Source organism: Dermacentor silvarum, chromosome 4, assembly GCF_013339745.2.
Source record: "Dermacentor silvarum isolate Dsil-2018 chromosome 4, BIME_Dsil_1.4, whole genome shotgun sequence".
NCBI classification, from domain to species: domain Eukaryota; kingdom Metazoa; phylum Arthropoda; class Arachnida; order Ixodida; family Ixodidae; genus Dermacentor; species Dermacentor silvarum.
The window spans coordinates 56,864,030-56,880,748 of NC_051157.2; the positions used below are offsets into that span (position 1 = coordinate 56,864,030).

Genomic DNA, 16,719 nt, shown 5'->3' on the forward strand with positions numbered 1-16,719 from the left:
CTCGCTGCTACTACTGCGCTGACTCACTCCAGCGTTCTGACAGCGAGTTTCCGCGGTCATCGAGTGAAATGCGTGCATGTTTGCTCGCGCGCGCATGCCACCGTGAATGTTTATACGGCGGATAAAACTACTATCCTTTTTTTGTATAGCTAGCTGTCCACTAACTCACTATCGGCATCGATGCTTCGCCTTTCGGCCGAAACTGCTACATTTTTTCTTTCGCTCCTACTCTCGGACATACTCATCCCCACGCCTGGTGGTAGCCTGACCTAAAGGCCACCCCGAGGGGCTACACCCTTAGTGGCGGTAAGGGCAAGGGGGAATAGAAAAAGGGAAAAAGGAATAAAGTGAGCACTGAGCGCCCGTTGGAGGATGCTGAGGAGCACTATAAGCGGGCTCTCAAACCATCATCACCCCTCCTCAGCCTGTATTTATGTCCACTGCAGGGCGAAGGCCTCTCCCTGCGATCGCCAATTACCCCTGTGTTGCGCTTGCCTATTCCAACATGCCAATTGCTTGCTCACCAGCCTGCTTTTTCCCCACTTTTGCATTGAAGTAGCCCATGACTACAGTATATTGAGTTTGCACCTTTCTCATTGCTTATTCAACATCTTCATAAAACTGTTTTATGTCTTCTTCATCGTGACTGGAGGTTAGGGCGTAGGCTTGTACTACCTTCATTCTACACCTCCTATTCAGCTTTATTACGACGACTACTACCCTCTCATTTATGCTGTGGAATTCATCAATGTTGCCCGCTATGTTGTTATGGACTAGAAATCCTACCCCGGATTCTCTCTTGTCTGGAAGACCTCTGTAGCAGAGGACGTGGCCGTTAGTCAGCACTGTGTAAGCCTCAACAGTTCTTCTAACCTCACTAAGGCCAATAATATCCCAGGCAATGCCTGATAATTCTTCAAATAGTCCTGCTATGCTAGCTTCACTCGAGAGGGTGCGCGTGTTGAACGTTGCCAGGTTCAGTTTCCATTGGCGGCCTGTCCGGACCCAGAGATTCTTAGCACCCTCTGCCGCGTCGCAGGTTTGACCACTGCTTTGTTCAGGTGCTCCACAGCCGCTGGGGACTGAGAGCCATGGGTTTAATTTTAGTGGTCATGAGGGAGGTAGTGGCCGAATACTGTACCAGGGACGCCAATTCCAGTTCTGGTGAGGGAGTGTCTTTGTTGAAGCTTAGTGGGCCTTCATAATTTGATTCCACCTGGACTAGTATAGCCCCACTATAGCTCTCGGCGATATTTTTTCCCGATATCAGGCGCCACTCCATGCCTGAAAATGTAGTGAACTGGAGGTGGATGTGAACTTACGACCTCCAGATTAGAAGCTGGGTGTTCTACCTCTGCTCCACGCAACCTCATTATGTTTACTGTTCATTAAATATTCACAAAATTTGTTCTCTACGGGTGCCGTAAACCGGCCCTCTGCGTTTACTTATAGCAACAATGCTCTCAAACCAGTGCCCTTCAAGTACTGTAGTAGTGCACGATTCGCTTTCTTGTGCTAGGGAAGAATGTGTCCATAATCCGACTATGTTTGACTCAGAGAATGGTCTCGAGTCCAATCAGTTAAAAGTTGTTCGAAAAGAGAGGCGTTGGACGTCGATGCGAGGACCGATACACAATAGGTTCTCGATGGTTTCCTCGCAACTACAGGTGTCGCATGTCGGACTATCGGTCATTTCGATATGATGGAAGTAAGCGTTCATAAACGCTACTCCCAGCCGCAAGCGGCATAGCAAGGTTACTTCGGAGCGGGAAAGGCTAGAGGGCAGTTGTAGCCGTAGTAAGGGCCGTATGCTGTCGGCAATTGAAGAAACTTCGAGAACTCCAGAAAGCTTGATGTCTTTTTGCGTGTAAGCAGACGAAGTTCCCTTTCAGAGTTCGTCTTCGCGAAACGTTTTGGACGCGTTTGGTTTCTCCACGAACACTGATTTTCTATCAAGAATCTCCAGTTGTCTGCACAGTTGTTGGTGGCAGGCATTTGCCACGCTATGTTAGAGACTGTTTTAAATTTTAATAGGGTGTATTTCTGGGCCAGTTGGTGCTCAATGAAAGTATGATGGTTCCAGTAGGTAGAGACATATGAGCACTTAGAAAAAAGAAACGCAGAGGACTGATCGGATTCTTCAGAGGGAGAAACTGGACTATAAGCTTGCACTATCCTGTGTAGCAAGCATTTTCGGCAGGTGCTGCCATGTCGCAATGACCGTATGATTCTTTCTGTGGTTTGGCTGACCATTATCGACATGATGACCTTCGTTATTGGGTGTATCTTAACTGACGGTAAAGATTGAGCCCCATTAATAAACCAAGCCTATTAAGAAAGTTGGGTGCAGATCTTGTGTATAGAAAGTGTATAGAACAGACCCATCCTTTTATACACCTCACGTGCCAAGGCATACACAGTATTATTTGCTGCGATTACACAATGACCATGGAGCCACTAGAGTACCATAGCAAGATGCGCTCATTTTGCTCCGATGTAGATTTTTGCGTCCCGAATACTAGAGCATCTTTCACTGTTCAAATTAAAAAAAAATTTGAGTGAGAAGAACTAGTTTTGGAAAGCTTCTTTAGTTGTTCCTGCCTCAAAGGTGGCATCCAATATTTTCAATAAGAATGCAATATTTTTTTATGCGTTCTTTTGATAAATGCATTGATTTGCGGTCACAAACAAACAAGAAATAATAAACTGATTTCGTTTTTTTCGTTGTTTTTTTTTTGCACATTGAGAGCTTTAAGAAATGGAAGCGCTTTTCGGAATTCTATAAAGCATACTTTCGCCCACCTTTAAGTAAGACAACCGCCTCAGCGCTCTAAGCGGCAACTCATCTGTTTTGTTTCGCCTACTCATGTGTAGGTACAGTCACCTACAATGTATAATAAAGAGCTCATTCCAACGCCACGAGTGGAAATTATTATGCCAGAGCTTCGCGACTCATTCAGCTCTCAACGAGATTCCTCTATTCAGTGTAAGAACGGGCAAGGTGAAATTAATGACACCAGTCACACCACCCGCGAGCTGCCATTCTACCCCATCTGTTTTGTACGCTGCTCGCCAAGTGAATGAAAGTACTAACACTGAGCAGCAGGGGCAGCTTTAAAGAGAGCCCTGAGCGAAGATTTTCGTTCGTTCACTGGCTTCTTTCAAGCTCCGTTCTTCGGGCTCATCGGCATTCTTGGCTCGCCAGGCATCGACACACGAGACCCGCATTCTCCTCGTCGTATACAAATAGCATTTCTTTTGTTTCATTCCTTTCCTCCTGCCGTTGTCGTTTGGCATGTGCCCCGCAGACTCGGAGATGAAGGGAAAGGTGCGACGCTCGGTTTACTGGTCACGCTCGACTGCGAGCTGCAAGACTGCTCGCAAAACGTGCTCCATTTCTTCGCTTGCCGAGTTTTGAGAACACTCGGCTTGGCGACAGTCCTCGCGCGCTGACGGCGACAGGGTGTACTTGTTCAGTCCTCGGCCATAGGATCCAACCATGCATCGCAGCATTCATAACAAGTCAGACATTCGACAGAAATATGAAGCCTTGCTTTTCTACCGTTTTTCTTTTACTTGATGACTACGCGACGCTGAGGAGACTAGAAAGAAAACAGAGCTGAACTGTGGTGAGTTGATGAAATCGCACTAGCTGAATAAAGGCTGAGAGTGGTCTTGTGGTGAAAGAGTGCCATGGAATAGTGCAAGAGGAGTAAGAACTCTGTTCTCTCTTCTAGCCCTATATGACCATAATGATAAAGACACATCTGCACGGTGTTAATTGGCCGCCACCGTCAAGAAGAAACCCGTTGTGCCCTTGACTTGTTGCAGTTTACTTGAAGAGCTACTTGGTCGCTATATACACCATGTTTTTGCATATCATGCCAACGTATATATATATATATATATATATATATATATATATATATATATACACACGCACCTGCGCACCCTCCTACCCACCGGGGGGGTGCGCAGGTGCCAAGTACTGCTAATGGTGGGTGCTGTCTATTATAGTGTGCAAGCTGCAGCTGGCTGTATGTCATCATCATCATCATCATCAGCCTATATTTTATGTCCACTGCAAGACGAAGGCCTCTCCCTGCGATCTCCAATTACCCCTGTCTTGCGCTAGCGTGTTCCAACTTGCGCCTGCAAATTTCCTAACTTCATCATCCCATCTGTATGTATGTATGTGTGTGCAATTTAGATTTCACTGTGAGCCTAAGAACGGAACAGTCGCCCGCGTGTAAGTGCACGTGTGGTCCCTGTAGCGCAGTGGATAGCGCGTTGGACTTCTAATCCAAAGGTCCCGGGTTCGAATCCCGGCAGGGATGCTGACTCTTTCGTGCAGTGGAAATTTCTTTTATTTCAAAGCCTTGTGTGGTACCACTAAACAAAGGGATGCATAGAATGCACTTTCATAATATGTGCTAAGCCCGAGGGTGCAGTATCAAACCGCGGCCATGCCGGCCACATTTAGATGAGAGCGAAATGCAAAGGCGCCCGCGTACCGTACATTGGTTGCACCCTAAAAGTTGGTTGAACCTGTAATATTTGTTGTATATCCAATGTAAGGTAATGGCATATTTTTTAGGGGAGGTCAGTTTATTATCTCAGGTCCCCTTCCGGCTAGAAAGAATTGCGCTTCTTGGTCACTTTGTGTTTCTTGAAGATGCGCTGGCGCAACAGGAAAATATGGAATGTCCTGGGTGCTGAATTATCAGGTAATACGCTGATCAGTTACTTGGTCTGTCTAATTATAGATTACTTGTTCGCATCGGTCAAAAGTGTATGCGTTCTGCCACCAGTCAGGTTTTTCAGGTAAATCTTGCTGCTGTTGCATTGAGTATTACATGTCAAATACACTGCATAACACATGTTTCTTCTGTACGCTAGAAGTTGAAGAGCCTGTCTCAAACATGATGTGTAGCATTGAAACATGAAAATGAAAATGGCGTAGCGTAAGAACGCAAATGAAGAAAAGAGCATCGAGAAAAATGTCTGCTCCGTTGTAGCAATTCGCGGATTCTGAATGTGTTTGACTACATAGTGGATCTGCCCGTCTGCGTGTCAGCACATATAGCGTTGGCACATTGCTTACACTTAGCTGGCGAATGATGTGAGCCTTAGCCCAAATATACTTGTCGCCCTCCACGGTGCGCTCACTGCCAAGCATGCCATGACAGGATGTAGGTTGTTTGATTTCCTAATCAAACGAATATTCACTCAGACGTTGGCACTGAAGCCTGGCACTTACACATGCAAGAAGCGGCATATGAGAAGCGAAACTGTTTACAGCAGCTAACTTGTATAAAAAGCGGTTACAGATAACTTGATTAGAGCGAGTGCTATTGAAATATTATAACTAATGAAACTTCTAAACTGAATGACTGCAAATCTTAATATGTAAAGGCTGACATACTCGGCATACTGGATACAAATCACAGTTATCAATGAAATAAACTTGTTCAATAACCACGGTTCACTGACGGTTCGTTCTCCTATAGGTGTCGTTATGCGACTCATTTTATCAGTCACAGCTCTAGTCAAACGTCTGGGCACACGGTGATATGACACGTCGGTCTCCCCCAAGTAGTACACGCGCGCTAGATCAAATTTCGGATGGCGCAGAACCCTAAGTATTCCTAGCTGAAACGTCAGTTCGACGCCATGGCCAGTGGGATGCCTCACTAAAACGACGGGCATCCTGTCAGTGGCTAATTCAATCAACCCGCACTAAAAGCAAGCGATATTTCCATAAGAAATCCATCCGCAACCAAGTCGTATATTTTAACTTATGTCTGCTACGGCGATCCATTGATGTTCCTCGAACGTTGTCAGTCAAGATACTGACACACCAGCCAACTTCTCTAAGAGTTTGTGCTGAACGCTAAACGTGCATTTACTTTTATACTAACCGCCTCATAATTTTTTCTGTGGTTACATTCTGGAAAGCATGAACCTTCCTCATTTTGCCCCGAAATTTAGCTCGCTGGTCTCATGGACGTGTCTTCGTTAGGAGACCCAGTGGCATGTTGCAGAGTACCGCGAGGTGTATCGTATCACCCGCCCTAACATAGGTACTTGCTAATGTACATCCGATTTTGTGGTAACGCACTTGAGGATTATGTACTCGTATCCCTCCCGGGCCAAGTGGCCTACCTCCATCTCGCTCGAGGGTCACTATTTCGCATAGCAGTTAGATTACCAGCAGTATATAGCCACACATGGCTGTGATCAACAGCAGGTACTCCTAGTTGCACGAAAAGCAAGTGTCTCCACCGATTACCGTAGTCAACACTCCACTTACGTGGCATAGGCGGCCAAGTCCATGCGTTCTTTGCATTTATTATTTTAGGGGCAAAGCTCCTTAGGGTGTGGGTCTGTCCCTCCTCTGTAGTATGTAGTAGTAGTAGTAGTCGTAGTTGGTAGCCACGTCTACTTCTATGAAAAAAAAATTCCGAAAGTTGTGTCCGTAGCGCGGAATCGAACCAGGGACCCCTCGCTTCCGAACGCGCGGCGCTAACCACTACGCCACGAAGCGCACATGGACACACGCACCACGATGACAATAAATACACAACATTAACCAAAGACTGCTCGTTTCTAACGCGTTTGTGCTAGCGCGTTACGGCCCGTGTAAGAAGCTGGTGTAAGACGCTGCGGCCTCTCCACCTTACCCCCGTATTCATAAACGCTGATGGCGTCGGCAAACGCGGTGCACGTTCCGGCATGTGTAAACGGCTGCGTAAGACGCTGTGGCTTCTCCCCCTTACTAGAGAGTACTGCACGTTTCTAACGCGTTTGTGCTAGCGTCCCCTTATAATGAAGGGCGCTGTTATAAAATAGGAATGACGTCACATATGGCGCGTGTCATTGGTGGAAGTCAATCGTTCGATTTAGTGCGGCGAGACTGGGCGAATTACACGGAAGATTCATGGTTTACCGATGATTCCCTCCGGAGCTTCGCCCACTCATCATCATTCACCCCGTGGATATCCGGTGTTCTTTTTTAACACGAAAGTGTTTTATGCCGGGGTCCACCAAGACTTCACTGACGTATTTCTGTCACGGAAATACGTCAGCTTACAATGTACACGAACATAATACAAAGAAAGAAACCAGAAGAAAAAGTTCCACAAACATGCAAAATCTGGAAATCGAACCCACGACCTCTCGGTCCGCGACGATAGATCGCCGAGCGTTTAACCCATTGCGCCACAAACGCATTTGCAGAGAGCTACACAGACGCGCCTTATATATCTAACACTCCTCCGTGTACCCGCGCTCTTGCTCGGGGCGGTGCCGCCGCCTACGAGCAGAAAAGAGAAGTACTGCATTATGACACTAACGCGCACCGACAGTGAACGCTTCGGTGGTCTCAGCACTACGACGCCTCGATGCCAGCATTCGAAGGGACGCTGGCATCAAGAAGCACTACCAACGCCAGGTGGCGTTCACCGTACTCAGCACAGCGGAGCGTGGCCTCCGCAATTAGCTCTGAAAATGTTTCTGAAGTTGATCGCGGAGGCTGCAATTACGACGCGCTGTACGCGCTGATTTGACTCGGTGACGATTCAGGTACGTGCTTTGTCTTGCGCGTTGTATTAGTGTGTCAGTTACGTGCTTCGTCTTTCGCGTTGTGCTACCGTGTGCAGCGTAGTGCAGCTTCCATATGCACGACGGTTGCTCATGGTCATCGACGTTGGTAGTCGTGATGGAGGAGACGTGCCACCAGGCGTCAGCGTGGGTGCATCAATGCCTAAGGGCGCTTTAGCCACAAAACACCAATAGACATTATATATCAATGTGCAATAAACATTACACTACTTCTGTGAAGACACGTTTCACTTTCGTGTTCTATACCGATTCCTATATAAGAGGGATCAACCACATTTTTTGTTTACATTCACGCGCCCCGTCTAGCCGAAAGTATATAATTTTTTTTTGCCTGAAAGAGAATTTCGTGATTGAGGTATCACTTACGGCGCAAAAAGGAATGCAACATACAGCCACAACAGACCTGCACTAGTCCGTTGATTAACCGACACTTGTATTTATGCTGTCATTTACAAAAAGAAAAAGAACAAGAAAAACTAAGCTATGTGATGAACATGAATCACCAGCGGGTGGGATCGCGCAAAAACATAATTTCAGTCGGCCGATTTTTTCTCCCGGAAGTGCCGTGGACAGAATATATTTCCGCATTTGTTGTTGTGACGCGCTCTGGACTTCCCTCGGACATCGGGACGTCGTGAGGAAGCCAATGCATGGAAAGTGGACCCGGTGTTTTCGTTTGAAATACTCACGCACGGTTTCAACTGTTAACCTTGCCTGCATGGAAAATCTTATACTAAAAAATGTTTAAAAAAAATCGGCACAGAACTCAGTCATCCGCCCTTACTTAGGTACTTCCTAATGCACGTCCGACATTTTTGAAGTAAATAACATTGGTTGGCTTATATTTTTATGGTTCTATCACTCAACGTGATAGATCCACAAACCATACATTATAATACTATCACTAACGTGATGGAACACATTGTTGCTTTAGTGGCTTCAGAAACGAACGTGTATGTTTAAGGTGGATGTTGTTTTGATGAATTCGTATATGCTGAAATATCCAAAAAGCGAATGATGATTACTTATGTGCCTTATTGCGACCATAAATTGGTAGCATAGTACACTGGTATTCTCTAAAACTAAACGTAACTGATGACACCGACAATGCTAACAATATTACATGAGTGTTGCAGAATGCTATGAACATTTGTTATTGCATACTGCTCTTTCTTTTTCAGGAGCTTTTTATGTGAGGCCAGTATAGGAACTCAGATAGAAAAGCAAAACGATATGCGCATCGGTGTTTGGGGGTGAAACTCTTAAGTTTCTTACGCAAGTCTACTTACAGTAGCCACGTAAACAGATAAAGAAAGATAATAAAAATTATATACTTTCGGCTAGACGGGGCGCGTGAATGTAAACAAAAAAATGTGGTTGATCCCTCTTATATAGGAATCGGTATAGAACACGAAAGTGAAACGTGTCTTCACAGAAGTAGTGTAATGTTTATTGCACACTGATATATAATGTCTATTGGTGTTTTGTGGCTAAAGCGCCCTTAGGCGTTGATGCACCCACGCTGACGCCTGGTGGCACGTCTCCTCCATCACGACTACCAACGTCGATGACCATGAGCAACCGTCGTGCATATGGAAGCTGCACTACGCTGCACACGCTAGCACAACGCGAAAGACGAAGCACGTAACTGACACACTAATACAACGCGCAAGACAAAGCACGTACCTGAATCGTCACCGAGTCAAATCAGCGCGTACAGCGCGTCGTAATTGCAGGCTCCGCGATCAACTTCAGAAACATTTTCAGAGCTAATTGCGGAGGCCACGCTCCGCTGTGCTGAGTACGGTGAACGCCACCTGGCGTTGGTAGTGCTTCTTGATGCCAGCGTCCCTTCGAATGCTGGCATCGAGGCGTCGTAGTGCTGAGACCACCGAAGCGTTCACTGTCGGTGCGCGTTAGTGTCATAATGCAGTACTTCTCTTTTCTGCTCGTAGGCGGCGGCACCGCCCCGAGCAAGAGCGCGGGTACACGGAGGAGTGTTAGATATATAAGGCGCGTCTGTGTAGCTCTCTGCGAATGCGTTTGTGGCGCAATGGGTTAAACGCTCGGCGATCTATCGTCGCGGACCGAGAGGTCGTGGGTTCGATTTCCAGATTTTGCATGTTTGTGGAACTTTTTCTTCTGGTTTCTTTCTTTGTATTATGTTCGTGTACATTGTAAGCTGACGTATTTCCGTGACGGAAATACGTCAGTGAAGTCTTGGTGGACCCCGGCATAAAACACTTTCGTGTTAAAAAAAGCCGCAGTCTTGCCCGAAAGGGGAAACATGGAGTGCGATTGCGAATTAGTAGACATCTATACGAAGTAAGGATGATAGTTTTATAGGCCGTATAAACTTGGAAATATTCCCTTACTAACTAAATTAACAGCGCGGTATCACACGTGCACAAGCAAACCTCAACACATCTGACTCGATGACCGCGGAAACACGCTGTCAAAACGCTGGTGTGAGTAAGCGCGACGGCTAGTCAAATGACCATCGTGCTGCGGCTCGCATCAACGCGACCTAAGACGCCAAAAGACAGAGAAGGGTGGACTCTGTCCCAGCCGCAGATGGCTTTCAATATAGAGTGGCCCCGGCGGGCGCGAGCGGCGTAGAACACGGCGTTGCGCGCGACTGGAAGACCGCGCGCTTCCTTCCCGCTTCCCTCCCTTGCGTGCGTCAGATTGAGCCGCGATCGCCTGGTCACCCTTGCACGCTTTTACTCGCACATAAAGCATACGCGCGGGGCGACTATTTTATCGCTCTTGGACTTTATACGGAACCTCACGGTGATGGCCACGACGAAGACGACGGCAGAAAGGCGCCTGGAGTGTCCATATGATTCGTATCGCAATAAAAATTGGCTCAGACAGAGCGATCACAGAGTTGCAACGGCTTTTCTAGTACACAGCTAGTCGAAATTTTGTTTAGGTGATTCTGCAAGAATTACTTTCGCTGACCATGCGGTAACCTTGGGTTATAGTCAGAGCACACCCACAACAACCACCGACTTTCCCGCCTTGAATATAGCAGCATACATCTACGTAGATATCTTACGGCTGTCATTCTGACATTGAAGAATTCTTTGGTAACCAAAGAAGGGGAAGGGTTGACAGTCAGCGTCATAAGTGCAGCAGCTCTGAAGAAGCAATATAACTTCCTTGTACAACTTCAAAAAATAAAGAAAAAATAAAAGCAGGATGCAGCACTAAGTTTGAGCCGACGCTCCAAGCCACTTTCGAAGAAAAAAATTGGGAATAAGAATGGTGGTGTGTAGAGCGCAAATGACGCAAATGTAAAAAAGTCTAAAGAGTGGTTCACCAACTTTAAAATCTTGGGGACGTGGCCCCGTATTCTTCAGCCATTGCAACGAAAAGCAATTCACAGTGGGAACTTGAGCTGGATTAGTCTGCGACACACAAACACCTATGCACTCAGGTGTTCACACAGCCATGCTCAACCAAATACATGCATACATACACGTAATACAACACACAAATAGATACGTATGGCTGAAGCACAAATCACAACTACTTGTTTTTGGAGAAAGATCGGAACTTCGTAGGAAAGATGGAGTGAGCAGACCTTTAGTGTGAGAAAAGTTTCAAGTACGCAAGGATTTGGCGGATTACGCGTCAAGGAAGTCGGCTGAGTATATAGCGCCGACATTGCCTATGCAAGGAACATTATTTTTCTTTACTGAAGCATTCCCAGCTCCGAACGCTCCCAATGATAGATTCTTTCAGTCGCAAATCGGGGTTTCTATTGCAGTTACACGGATACACAGCTAACAGTGGGAAGCTGTTTACACTGCTTAAACAATTCCATAGGGTTTAACTGAAAGGCACGCACCAACACAATGAAGGACCTGGAACGGAGCTATCTTGCTGAGGGCCAATGTATTTGACGCATGGCTGCTATATTATTGTATTGTACACGTTTCTTTAAAAAATCCGTTTCACTGCGCACCGTGGCAATCTCGTGGGCCATTCTGCCATTCTTGTTTTTATTGAAGAGAATTTCAAGCTTTGGACTAACGAATTATGATAAGCAGAACGTCTTCACGCCACTCTCGCGCATGTACTTCTAGACTTAGTCATGCAAATTTACTCCCAAACCGAAACTGACAAGAGCACTTCTATATTTCCAGCAGCAAGGTTGGATTGCAGTCCTCAATGCCATGATGTATTCATACGCGGAGATGAAAATCTGTGTTATCGCTGAATCCGAAAATCCGTACACTTTTGTTCAGGAGTGTAGATAACGCATAACTGGGCTTGCATCTATAGCCTCAGACACGTAACACGTGACACATAATTATGATTGCATCATTGAGCTTGGAATTTACTATAATTTATCTTGTTTCCGTTCACGGTGTTATGTGTGAAGGGTCCATTAAAAACACTTATTGTAGTGTAAGGTACAAGACCCGAGTGTAGTGAAGCGCTCTCGAATAATATTGGCAACCATTTTTGTGGCTTCTTGAATATGACTGCCTGGTAATCCATGCTGGTGACCTAACAGATTTCTCACATCTTCCTATGCTGTTCACGTGGATAATTAAAATTGTGGTTTCAAGCCGCAAGTATTTCTGCACTACAGGTATCTTCCTATGCTCACAGGTCACCTTGCTAGGTGCCATTCAACGCTCTACAGATAAGCAGAAAGCGGCCTACAAAACGCACAAGCCCAAGCATTTCAGGTTTATCTCAACCTTCTTCTTTCTGGGGTTTAACGTGTCAAAAGCAGTTCTGATTATGAGGAACGCCGTAGTGGAGGGCTCCAGATTAATGTTAACCACCTGGGGTTCTTTAACGTGCCCTACAACGCAAGCACACGGGCGTTTTTGCATATCGCCTGCATCAAAATGCGGCCGCTGCGGCCGGGATTCGATCCCAATACCTCGTGTTCAGCAGCGCACTGCCTTAGCCACTGAACCACTGCGGTGGTTGGTTTGTCTTGACCTTACCCGACGTGCTTGTGCAGTCACAATGATCGCCATTTCCCAAGAAGATCCGGTGTCTACACAGATAGACATTTAAGCAGTGAGAATTCACATGTGCCACTTATCCCGCGTTCAACCTCACCCCTTAGCTGCCATTCCAACGCGAAGACCATGCGCTAAATATCCGCTACTGGGGCTGCGCTTCATGCAACACTTAGACAAGGCTTCACGCCCGCTGCTCTACCATAGACTGCCTTGGGGTGCCTCTGACAACCGTCGTAAATTTTAATGCACTAACATTCTTAGGTTACTTCAGGCACTTTCAGCGGGCTATCTACATTTGAATTTAACCATTTTTCTGTCTATCTGGTTCCCTGAGTATTCTGTGGTAGAATGGATAGCGTATCGGGCTGTCGTGTTTGAAAACAGGGTTGGAAACCAACCGTCGCAGCAGCTTGGCTCTCTGTGTATGTTCCAGTAGAAGTGTGCTTCTCTTCAATAAACGTATTTGGCTCCTACTTGGGCAAATATAGGCATGTGCCATAGCGAATGTGCCGCTCTACAATGAAGAAAAACATCCGTTAAATTTATTCGACGTTGAGCAGAATAGAACCCACGTCACTAGGTCTCCTCAAGGACAGCAACCCGACGGTTCAGTGAGTTGCGCCATGAATGCACGAACCTCTCACCAACATGGGTCACTTCGTGCCAATGGGTGTGCGGTAAGCGAGGGAACAATTCTCAGCGCTCGCAGGCACCGGCGCACCACGCTTCTCGTCTAGGAGGCCACGCGCAGTCGTCTCGGCAGCGCCACTACATGGCGTGGCGGGTCCAGAGAGATGGGCGAGAGGGTCGCCCGGTGGCCGCATGACGTTTTTCTAAGTGTCCGCGCGCACCGTTGCGCCATGCATTTCGGGGGTCATCCGCAGGCCTCCCGGCAGCGGCACTAGGTGGAGCCAAGTGTCAATAGGGAATCGCGAAAGAGGAGTCCCGCTGTAATACGCGCCACACTCATAACCCGTTTCGATGGTGGCAATACGTTGTGTCGCTAAATAGATTCAATGCTAAAAGTACTACCGCCAACGGTCATCGCGAGAGGCATTGTGTCGATTTTTTATGGTCCTGGAATTCTAAAGAAGGCTGACATACCAATGAATGCTCTGAAACAACTCACCCTGAAGCACTTATATCAGACATATAATGATTCTGTGTATGTATATACACATGGCTCGGTCTTGTGCGGTGGTCATCCCCCCAGTATCGGCGTCGATACTGAGGGCGAATGCAAATGCTCGAAGAGCAAATGCTTTGCAAACTGTGATGAGGTTGTTTGAGTGAAATATTCGCTACTGAGGCATAGCCTTAGCGCATGAAATGACGAAGCCGTTCGTTACCACAACAAGCCCTTCATTAAAGAAAATACAGCGAGAAGAGAAAACGAAACTCAGCAAACTAATGACAAAAACAAAAGAGGAATAAATCTAGAAAGAAAGCATGAAAGTCAGAAGGGGCCTATAGTTTCATGGTTGGCACTGGAGCTGTGGGAGGGACTAGAAGCGGCGACAGAGGCGGAGCTCGAAACGGAGTAGCGGTGGCGAAACTAAATGTCATCGAAGAAAATCCTGGTCGCCCCCAGGCGAACACCAGGCATCCAATAATGAAGGAAGAAGTTCCGCAAGTTCCATTGTGATGTTGGAAACTTAGATAATAGATAGCCTTAGTACGGTAGAGGTCTTGTTGCCGGACATCAGTCCAAGGGCTTCACCTCTGCTACCGGTACAAGGGCTTCATTTTCCCCTCGTCGGTCGGCACCTTATCATCAGGCAGTCATTATCGACGCTGCTATGAAGACAGGCATAATGGAGACTGGCAACAGCAGAACGTCCTTGCGGCGTTCGCCAGCTGGAACTTGGGCGCAGCGTGGAGACGCTGGGCCGCCTGTGTCGGACGCCCTTCCGACGTTCGCCGACCGCAGGCTGCAGGAAAAAGTTGGATGTCGTGTCGATCCCAGGTGGGAGCCTGGAGCGGCCTGGGCCAGGAACTCGACTGGCCACTACTCTCGCACCCTGGCCATCTTCTTCCCCCTCTTCTTTCCCGTCTGCCAGGATGGCTGTCGCTTGCTTGCTTCCTTGCTTGTTGCTCACTTCTGGCATTTACCCACTACGATCACGGCACTCGCACACTTCACATATAACATAAGCCCCCTTTCAAGAAGATTTTAACAAAAACTGCCGCTAAGTGGGCGACATACTATCACCACACACATCCTTTGAATAAACATATCCAAGTCTTTAAGCCACCATGTCCGAAGTCAAAAGTCCCACAAAGGCTATAAGTCAGTCATTAGCTCCTCCAAGTGACTCTTTCCCACATTAACCGAACCAGAGATCTATCTTCTTTGTTAGAGTACACTGGCCAATCAACGACCACATCGCTCCAGGAAGTCATGTCTCTGTATCTGCATAAAATTATACCTCTAGTGTTGTCTGTTGTAAGCTTGACCCAGACGTCTTTACACAAAGACAGAGTCGTGACTCTGCATGACATCGAACAAGTCATTGTCTGCGTACTAGAGTTCCGAACTTTGTCATTTGTGGTTGAAGGATCCGTGTCAATGGTCGAACCACATGGAGCACACGAGAACACAGGGGAACATTTGCGTCCTTAAAGCCATCATTTGATTTGGTAGACAGGCATAAGCCCTTCCAATTGTGTATACTGTTACGAGCAGTTGCTTTTGTCGTATTAGAGGAATGCAATAAAGATACCTCAGTACTTTTTTATGGAAACGAAACGCGGTTCCCCAGAAGCCTTGAAATATTCATGTCTAGTTTCACAAGGGTACAAATCCTCCAACGTACTATGTTTAACTGCGAGGAGATGATCAGTTCGCAAATTCTTAATTTTAGTTTCCTCAACAAAGCCGATGCACGGCAGCTCGGACACATGTACGAGCCGGTCATCGTCTACGCTGGGCTCGTGCAACACTGGTGGCCAGGCGGATGCAATATCCTCCTTGCTGCGTGAGCAAACGTCTTCCTTGGAAAAAGCAGAATCTCTGCCGGCGATGTCATCATTACAAGTTGTCTTTACATGAGACACTTTCCGATTGCAAATGTTTGACGCTATGCTAGATAAAGATTTTTGGTCGTCATCGTACTCCAGTACTGCATGCCCACAAATGAAGCTCGTACCTTCCGAGCAAGTATCAGCAAGTGCCTGGTCTATGCATTTGATGCGAAGGTGTACCTTGCGAAGTTGTTCTTCTAGACAGGTTTTTTCAAGTGCTCGTTCTGCCAATCGCTTCTCGCGCTCCTTTTCTGCTTTCTCGCATATTAAAGACCATCGGTCTTGAACTTACTTGTCCAAGTCTGCCCCATGCAACCCTAACCGCTGTGCCACAGTGACTAAGTCCGTCAAACTCATATCCGGCTGCTTCTTTTCAAATTAAGACCCAACGTACGACTTCGTCCTGTCGCGGACGCCAATTGTGATGAGGTTCTTTCAATGAATTACTCGCTACTGATGCACAGCCTCAGCGCATGAAATGACGAAGCCGTTCTTTGCCACAACAAGCCATTCATTAAAGAAAATACAGCGAAATGAGAAAACGAAACTCAGCAAACTAATCACGAAAACAAATAGGATTAAGTCTAGAAAGAAAGCATCAGAAGGGGCCTACAGTTTCATGGTTGGCACTGGAGCTGTGGGATAGACTAGAAGCGGCGACAGAGGCGCAGCTCGAAGGGGAGTAGTGGTGGCGAAACTAGAAGCCATCGAAGAAAATCCTGGTCGCTCCCAGGCGAACACCAGGGATCCAATAATGCAGGAAGAAGTTCCGCAAGTTCCATGGCGATGTTGGGAACTTGAATAATAGATAGCCTTAGTACGGTAGAGGTCTTGTTACCGGACATCAAGTCCAAGGGCTTCACCTCTGCTACCGGTACAAGGGTTTCATTTCTCCCACGTCAGTCGGCGCCTTATCATCAGGCAGCCATGATCGACGCTGCTATGAAGACAGGCATAGTGGAGACTGGCAACAGCAGGACGCCCTTGCGGCGTTCGCCAGCCGGAACTCGGGCGCAGCGCTGGAGACGCTGGGTCGCCTGGGTCGGACGCCTTTCTGACGTTCGTCGACCGCAGGCTG

The 16,719-nt window shown here is 47.1% G+C and overlaps 1 non-coding gene across 1 annotated transcript; it reads left to right on the forward strand.

The window, feature by feature from the left end:
• Nucleotides 1-4,264: 4,264 nt before the first annotated feature.
• Trnar-ucu (transfer RNA arginine (anticodon UCU)) lies at nucleotides 4,265-4,337 on the forward strand. The gene has a single exon. It is a non-coding gene; the product is annotated as a tRNA-Arg (tRNA).
• Nucleotides 4,338-16,719: the final 12,382 nt, after the last annotated feature.